Source organism: Aristolochia californica, unplaced genomic scaffold (assembly GCF_029961685.1).
Source record: "Aristolochia californica isolate CCGP_79_NKW_82.1479 unplaced genomic scaffold, dmAriCali1.0.hap1 SCAF_7, whole genome shotgun sequence".
Classification (NCBI taxonomy): Eukaryota; Viridiplantae; Streptophyta; class Magnoliopsida; order Piperales; family Aristolochiaceae; genus Aristolochia; species Aristolochia californica.
The window spans coordinates 9,592,477-9,601,899 of record NW_027182268.1 but is presented as its reverse complement, the minus strand read 5'-3'; positions in this window follow the sequence as shown (position 1 = coordinate 9,601,899).

The following is a 9,423-nucleotide window of genomic DNA, read 5'->3' as shown; positions in this document are numbered from 1 at the left end:
AAGCCCAAGCTCAAGTCATAGGATTTCCCGGAAATTCTCATAGAAAATTTCGGACAAAGGACGATGCTGAACAAGCTTGGACAACATCCCGAAATAGATGATCTATAGAAAAAAACTTTTAGATCGTTTACAAAGAAAGAGGGATGGCCTTACCTTCACTCTCTTACTAAGAAACAAGCTTCAACCAGAAGATGATACTATCTACTCCATGGAAATGTATTATTTTGATTGGGAAAGATACACGAATCGCATCCATAGACTACGATGCAAGATCGAAAAAAATAAACAAAAGCTAAACCTCTTAGCTTTGTAAAAATGAATGAGTTTTTCTATTTAATGGATATGGAAACCCCATTACCATTAGGCCTTCCTGACATCACCGGATGGCTTAAAAACCTAGTGTACCTTGCAACACCTTGCATAGCACCTAGAAGAAAAAAGGATCCAGCACCACCTGCTTTTAGGATCGCTTCAAAAGCATTATCCTCCACCGATGATGAAGTTTACGCAGAATATAACACCTTCGGTCGCCAACCGATTTATTATGTTCAAGAGGAAAAACCTTCCTCTAGTAAACAACAAGAAGAGCAACACGACAGTGAACCAGAAGCCTGGGAATCTGATGAAGTTGTAGAAGAAAATACCAAGAAAACAGACTACTCTGCTAAAGACAAAAAGGCAAATGATCTTGGTGAAAGATTTTGAATGCTTCGTGGTAGTGACCATTTTGAAGCAGAAACTTCAAGGGTACGAGACACCCACATGGAAGATAGCTTTCAAGATAACTTTCGAAACTATACTGTGGTTCACCCGCAAGAACGAGAAAGTTTCTCCCACTCAAAAATATCCCTGGGAGGACAAAGGTATTCGACAAAATACACAAATGTCGATCCCTCAAATGCTACTAAGGGACACCAAACCATAGATAGCCTAAACCCTTTTGGATTTTGCCTCAACTTGGATTGCCCCAAGGATGGAGAAAAAGTCCTTCAAGATTGGGAAAGAAGCATGAGCAATGCTGCAAATATGCATGAATCTTGGAACCAAGAATCATCATTTAATTTATTTACACATGCTTTACATGGTAATGTAGCTCGTTGGTGGGACAACCTTCCCAAAGACCAAAAAGAGCTAATACCTCAATATCGATAGCCAATATATTGAAAGGATTAGTGGCTAAGATATCAAATGAATTTCTCGGAATACATCCAACCTTAGAAGCCTACAATGAGAGTACTAAACAAAGAAAATGTTTAGAAACTCTTCAGAAATTAAACATGTTACAAATCTGTAACATTTGTTTTTATGAGAAGTATTACTGCGAGTTTGCAGGTTACTTCTACAAACTGAAAAAGAAGACCAGAAACCTTATCTGTCTATCTTTTATGCAAAATTTCCAGAACCATTTGCACATGTAGCTGAAAAAGACTACATTAAAAAATATTGGCAAAACAATCCAGAACATGGTACTTTAACCATGGATAATTTCCTAAACAATGATACTTTAGGAAGAAGACATCGATTTGTACAAGACATGTTGGCAAATCTTTGTGAAGCCCAAAAACTACAAAAGAAAAGTAGTAAGGCAAATAAACAAACATTATGTTGTTCAAACCAGAACAAAAATGTAGGAGCTTATGGTTGTAAAACCACCTCCCATAAGCAACGAAAATATCCTAAGAAATTTCGACAGAAAAAATTTAGGATACAAAAAAGTTCTACAGCTAGGTATACTCCTAAAAAGAGATACTTTAAGAAGAGAACAAATTTTGGCCCTCCCACATCCAGTCAAGGGTCAAATGCATACTGCCCAAAGGGGAAAACCCTAAGCAAATGCAAATGCTAGATATGCCAAAAAGAAGGACATTTTGAAAAAGATTGTCCAAATGATAAACAACAACGGCGGTATAGTACTTACATGTTACTAGCCGAAGAAAATGGATTGGAAATCATTCATTACGATGACATCTAGTCAGAAGATGAAGTATATGAACTCCATCTAGAAACTGAGTTCTCCTCCTCGAAAAACTCAGAAAACATGTCGGACTCTTCAGGCACTTTCTCTGAATGATCCGCATAAATGCAGAGCATGTAGCAGTTGGAAATTTTTATATCACGGTCATGCTTAAACTACCCGGATATATCAAATTCCATATACATGCTCTCGTAGATACAGGAAGTTCATATTGCCTAGCCAGACAAAATCTACTTCCCACAGATCTATGGAAAACACTTGAACACCTTCAAGTAACTGTTGGCTCAGGAGAAAATATATCTCTTCCTACAGAAGCCCGAAACATTCATCTCGACATTGGAGGTGAAAATTTTATGATTCCAAAACTCATTAGTTTAGGATCAAACATAAACTCAGGACCAGATTTAGTCCTAGGAAATGAATGGCTCATGTTTCATGCCCCTGTAGAGCAAACACCAGCCTACTATAAACTTCGATGTCGCACTCGACGTGAAATCGATAATACTATTGTATTTGTTTACGCAGTAAAACCCACTGAAGCCTATGCCATTTCTGGCAATGGAGCTGTCCTCCATCAAGTCTTCAAAAAACGCAGCAAGCGTGTTGTGGACTCAATAGCACACCGAGTCACACAACGAAGAAGACAACAACAACTCACTCAATAGGATTTAATTCTTATATTTCTTTGAGTAGGATTTATTTCTAATATTGTTTTAAGTAGGATTTATTTCTTATATTGTTTTAAGTAGGAGTTATTTCTAATTACTTTTTATGTAAGGGCATTATGGGGAATTATTGTAATCCTAACCCTAAAACTCCCTATTTAAGGGATAGGTATGAATGAAATAGGTAAGCTTTGAGATTTTAGAATAACCTAGTCTAAATAGGTTGGGATCACCTCTTGATCCCGAGTTTAGGGTTTACTCCAAAAATCCAACCTATCATTCACCCTCCATTGCCATCCATCTTCACCCAAATTCATCCACCATCATCCCTACTAAGAAAAGGAGCTTCCTGCCCCTTTTCCGAGCCCAAAGAGGAGGTCTATCCACCTTCTTGGCAGCAGCAGCAAGAGAGGCCCAATTCCTCCCTTACCAAGCAGCAAAGTGAGGATTTTTATCCTCAAATCTTGAGCAATTCCTGGTGCAACTGGGAGCTGATCATAGCATCAAAGAAGAGGTATTAATCTATCCCAAACTTGTGTTTCAAGTTATTTAAGAAAGAAGGATTGCATTCTTAGCTAGAGCAGCAACAAAGAGGGCCAAACCCTCTTTTCCGTGACCAAGAAAAGAGAGCACCTTGCTCTAGCAAGGTCAGCATTGTTGTGGGATCTTCTACCTAGCACAACAACTCGGTAGGACCCTCAAAAGAGGATCTTTCCTCCTGGCCAAGCATTGGTTAAGGAGAAATACTCATACACAGACCCTTGATGTGAAGTGAGTAAATTCTGAATGCTGGATTCACAAATCCCACGCCGTGTTACTCGATCCATGACCCGGGACCGTAACAACTTGGTATCAGAGCAGGGTAACATGGAGGATAATATCAGCAATGAAGAAATCCAAATCAGGATACAAAAGATAGAAGATATCCTTGAAACAGCACAACCAGTTTTGGGAAAGGTTTGTGGTTTAGAAGAAGAGATGAACCGAATCATTAGCATGGTATAGGAGTTGAGGACAGACAGACATCAGAGTTTAGAGGTGAGAGAGGTTGCTCAACCATGTCACAGAAGAGGGGAGCAGTGGCCTGGGTGCACTGTTGTCCAAGCACCTCAACATGGAGGCACAATCCCAAGGTACACCAAGTTAGAGTTTCCCTCTTTCAATGGTTCTGTGGATCCCGTAATTTGGTTGCATAGATGTGAAAATTTTTTTTTGAACCAAGGGACTACTGAATGGGATAAGGTGCAACTAGCCTCTTTCCATATGACAGATGAAGCCATGTTATGGGTGACTCAAGTAGAGAAAGAGAGACCGGGAATGACTTGGGGAGAATTTAAAAATCTATGCACAGTTAGATTTGGGCCTCCCACCAACAGCAACCCCTTGGGAGAGTTAGTCCTATTGAGACAAACGGGTTCGGTGGAACACTATCAAAAACTCTTCCAGGAAAAGTTGGCTCGTGCTGGAGAGAGGGTATTGGTTGATCAGCAGGTCTCCTTATTCACAGCAGGTCTCAATGACTATTTACGGCTAGAGGTAGAACTCCTTATGCCCACGGATCTAGCTCATGCCATGAATATGGCCCGAGCAATGGAACAACGACAATAGTTGCAGCAACGTAAGCCGGGTTGGTCAAGTGAGAGGAACACTTCCTCCACGTGGCAAGGGCACCACTATAATTCATCTCAGGGAACATCTATAGCAGCACCATCCAGACACACTTCGACTATGACTCGGGTAGCCGATCCCCGCCCTGGTAATTTCCTACCGAGCTTTATAAAAAAATTGACGAGTGCGGAGATGGCAGAAAGGCAGTCCAAAAATCTCTATTATAACTGCGATGAGCAGTATCGGGTCGGACACCAATGTAAACGATTATTTTGGCTCGAGATGGAGGATTCAGACGATCCAGAGGAACCAGAGGATATTGTCGAGGAGGAACCACCAGAGATATCCTTGCATGCTATTACTGGGCAGAAATCGCCTACTACAATGCAAGTCCGAGCTCATGTCATTGACCGAGAACTGGTGGGACTAGTCGACTCGGGGAGTACACACAATTTTCTGAGTTTGACAGCCGCACAGCATCTCCAGCTCCAGATACATACTCAACCGACAGCCACCGTCTCAGTGGCCAATGGCAAGAAGGTCCCTAGCTATGGGATTAGTAAGGCGGTAACTTTTTCCATTGGATTTACTTCATTTAATGCGGAATTTTTTGTTATTCCCCTAGCGGGATTTGATATGGTTTTAGGCATTAAATGGTTACAAACATTGGGGCCCATTCTGTGGGACTTTTCGGCTTTAACCATGAGCTTTGATTTGGCCGGAAGTCGGGTGCTCTTACAGGGCTGTCAGGTGGATAGGGCCCACTGCATACACACTTTGCAGACACAGGATCAGCCTGACAGTACTAGTGATGGTCTGGTTGAGGAGTTCTATGACCTCTTCCAGGAGCCTTCGAGGTTGCCTCCCATGAGGCACTGTGACCACTAGGATCTGTCTGAAACCAGGTTCTGAGGTAGTGGTCATTCGACCATACCGTTACCCACAACTTCAGAAGGACGAGATAGAGCGTCAGTGCCATGAGATGTTGAAACAAGGTCTTATTCATCCCAGCCGCTCCCCGTTCTCTTCACCCGTCTTACTTGTGAAGAAACATGATGGGACATGGAGGTTCTGCGTGGATTATCGGGAGTTGAACGTGCAGACAGTAAAAGACAAGTTCCCGATTCCGGTAGTGGATGAGCTTCTGGATGAGTTACATGGGTCGTGGTTATTCACTAAACTCGACCTCCGTTCGGGATACCATCAGGTCCGGATGCACCCCTCTGATATCGAGAAGACGGCGTTCCGCATGCACCATGGCCACTTTGAGTTCGTTGTCATGCCGTTCGGGTTATCCAATGCACCCTCCACTTTTCAAGCTTTGATGAACGAGGTATTTAGCCCCTATCTTCGAAAATTTGTTCTTGTATTTTTCGATGATATTTTGATATATAGCAAGTCGGTTGAGGAGCACTTGGCACACTTGAGGATTGTTTTCGACTTGTTAAGAGCACATCAGCTCTATTTGAAACACTCCAAGTGTTCTTTTGCGGCTTCACACGTGGGATATCTGGGACACATTATCTCACATGAGGGGGTTACGGTGGATCCCGAGAAGATCCAAGCTATTTACGAGTGGCCGCAACCACAGTCGTGTTCTGCATTACGGGGTTTTCTGGGTCTTGCGGGCTACTACCGTAAATTTATTCAGAACTATGGGCCAATGGCAGCACCATTGACGAGTTTACTCAAGAAAAATTCCTTTATTTGGAATGAGGGGGCCACCACGTCATTTGTGGCACTCAAAGATGCCCTCGCATCCGCGCCAGTATTACAACTTCCCAACTTCGATGAATTGTTTGTGGTAGAGTGCGACGCTTTGGGCGTGGGCATGGGGGCCGTTTTACAGCAGCTGGGCCATCCTATTGCTTATTTTAGCAGACAGTTGGCAGTCCGCCATCACAAACTGGCAGCCTATGAGCGCGAATTGATTGGGTTGGCCAAAGCGGTCCAACATTGGAGGCCTTATCTCTGGGGCCGGGCTTTTCTCATACGCACGGATCACTACAGCTTTAAATTTTTACAAGAACAACGTTTGACGATGTCGCCACAACAGCACTGGATCAGTAAGTTGTTGGGGTTTGACTTCTCGGTGGAGTATCGTGCGGGGAGATTATCAAAGGCGGTAGATGCCTTATCACGGTGTTTTGAAGATCAGCAGTCGGTCTATTCTATCAGCCAGCCGAGATTTCTCATTATGGACTTGGTGCGAGAAGCACATGCTACTAACCCTGCACTACAGGAATTGCATTAGCAGATCTCAGAAGGGACAATGAATGTGAAGTGGGCCATCCAGGATTCACTTATTTATTATAAGCATCGGATTTTCCTTCCACCTGAGTCCGAGTTGATTCCAGCTATTCTCTCGGCCTACCACGATAGTACACACGAGGGGATCCAGAAGACCTTGCACAGAATTCGAGCTGATTTTTACTGGCAAGCCATGAAAGCCTCTATTGCGACTTATGTTGGCGACTGTCAGGTATGCCAGCGCAACAAAGCCGAGCACTTGAGTTCAGCCGGTCTTCTCCAGCCTCTGGCCCTTCCAACGCAGGTTTGGCCGACATTTCAATGGATTTTGTGGAAGGCCTACCCCTGTCAGCCGGCAAATCCGTACTTTTTGTAGTGGTTGATCGATTCTCCAAGTACGGGCATTTTATACCGATGGCTCATCCGTATACAACAACACGGGTTGCTCAGACTTTCCTCGAGCAGATAGTCCGCTTACATGGCATTCCAGAATCCATTGTGAGTGACAGAGATGCAGTTTTCACGAGCACCTTTTGGCGGGAACTGTTTCACTTGTGTGGGACGAAATTGAAGTTCTCCTCCGCCTATCATCCACAGACAGACGGGCAGACTGAGGTGGTGAACCGCACCATCAAGATGTATTTACGGTGCTTGGTGGGGGATCGTCTGCGGCAATGGGTTCAATGGCTTCCGTGGGCTAAATATTGTTACAACACTTCGTTCCACTCTGCATTGCAATCCACTCCTTTTCGGGTTATATATGGCCGGGATCCACCTCGCCTCCTCTCGTACAACCCAGGGTCCACCTGCGTGGACACGATTGATCAGGCACTCATAGACAGGGATCTACTGCTACAGAATATCATAGAACGGCTACGACGTGCCCAAGCTCGAATGAAGGATGTGTACGATAGAGGCCACCGTGAGGTCTCTTTTGAGGTTGGAAAGTATGTGTGGCTACGGCTCCTGCCCTACAGTCAACAGTCTCTAGCGGGACCTCCACATCATAAGCTCTCACCCCGATTTTTTGGGCCATTTCCCATTCTTCGACGCGTGGAACCAGTCGCCTATCAACTCAAATTACCGGACACAGCCAAAATTCACGATGTGTTTCATGTCTCTCTTTTGAAGCCGCATTCCGGAGCACAGCCTACATCCACTCCTTTCCTACCACCAGTTGATCATGGTGAGGTTATTCTTAACCCAGCTGCGGTGTTACGTGCACAGCTGACCAATGATCATTGGGAGATTCTCGTTCAGTGGACGGACACTGACCCCGACGCTGCAACATGGGAACGTGTGGACATCTTCAAACAAGTCTACGCAGCTTTTGAGCTTGAGGACAAACTCTTTCTCCATGGGGAGGCAGATGTTGTGGACTCAATAGCACACCGAGTCACACAACGAAGATGACAACAACAACTCACTCAATAGGATTTAATTCTTATATTTCTTTGAGTAGGATTTATTTCTAATATTGTTTTAAGTAGGATTTATTTCTTATATTGTTTTAAGTAGGAGTTATTTCTAATTACTTTTTATGTAAAGGCATTATGGGGAATTATTGTAACCCTAACCCTAAAACTCCCTATTTAAGGGATAGGTATGAATGAAATAGGTAAGCTTTGAGATTTTAGAATAACCTAGTCTAAATAGGTTGGGATCACCCCTTGATCCCGAGTTTAGGGTTTACTCCAAAAATCCAACCTATCATTCACCCTCCATTGCCATCCATCTTCACCCAAATTCATCCACCATCATCCCTACTAAGAAAAGGAGCTTCCTGCCCCTTTTCCGAGCCCAAAGAGGAGGTCTATCCTCCTTCTTGGCAGCAGCAGCAAGAGAGGCCCAATTCCTCCCTTACCAAGCAGCAAAGTGAGGATTTTTATCCTCAAATCTTGAGCAATTCCTGGTGCAATGTGGGAGCTGATCATAGCATCAAAGAAGAGGTATTAATCTATCCCAAACTCGTGTTTCAAGTTATTTAAGAAAGAAGGATTGCATTCTTAGCTAGAGCAGCAACAAAGAGGGCCAAACCCTCTTTGCCGTGACCAAGAAAAGAGAGCACCTTGCTCTAGCAAGGTCAGCATTGTTGTGGGGTCTTCTACCTAGCACAACAACTCGGTAGGACCCTCAAAAGAGGATCTTTCCTCCTGGCCAAGCATTGGTTAAGGAGAAATACTCATACACAGACCCTTGACATGACGTGAGTAAATTCTGAGTGCTGGATTCACAAATCCTACGCCGTGTTACTCGATCCATGACCCGGGACCGTAACAAAGCGTGGTGATGAGATTCCTCCCTTAGAAACTCTGCTCCTTGCTGAGTCCTGTGAATCTGAAGTTCAGCAACTTCAAGAATCCACTTGTTCTGAGAAACCCTTAGAATGGTGGCATAAACAAAAACCATATGCCGAACCTGAACTTCTTGATCCTGAAAAAGAAATCCGAGAAAAACCTATGGTTTACACTCCTTAGTTTATGTTGATGACATCCTAGTCTTTTCAGAAACCAAGGATCAACATAAAGAGCAATTACTTAAGGTCTTAAATGCCTTAAAAAATGTTGGGATAGCACTTAGCTAAAAGAAATCAGAGTTGTTTAAAACCAAGATAGATTTCTTAGGTCTAAACATCTCAAAAGGAGAAATCATTCTTCAAAATCATATTCTGGAAAAACTAGCTGCTTTTTCGAATGAAATTGAAGATATAAAAAAACTTCAACGTTTCTTAGGAGGCCTAACATATGTTGAACAATTCATAAAGAATTTAGCAGAAATTAGGAAACCCTTTCAAAAAAAACTAAAGAAAGACGTCAAATCGGAATGGACACCCACTGATAGTCTAGAAGTAATCCGGATCAAACAAATGATGAAACACCTCCCGGTGTTAACTCTACCCGATCCAGATGCAAAACTGATTTTAGA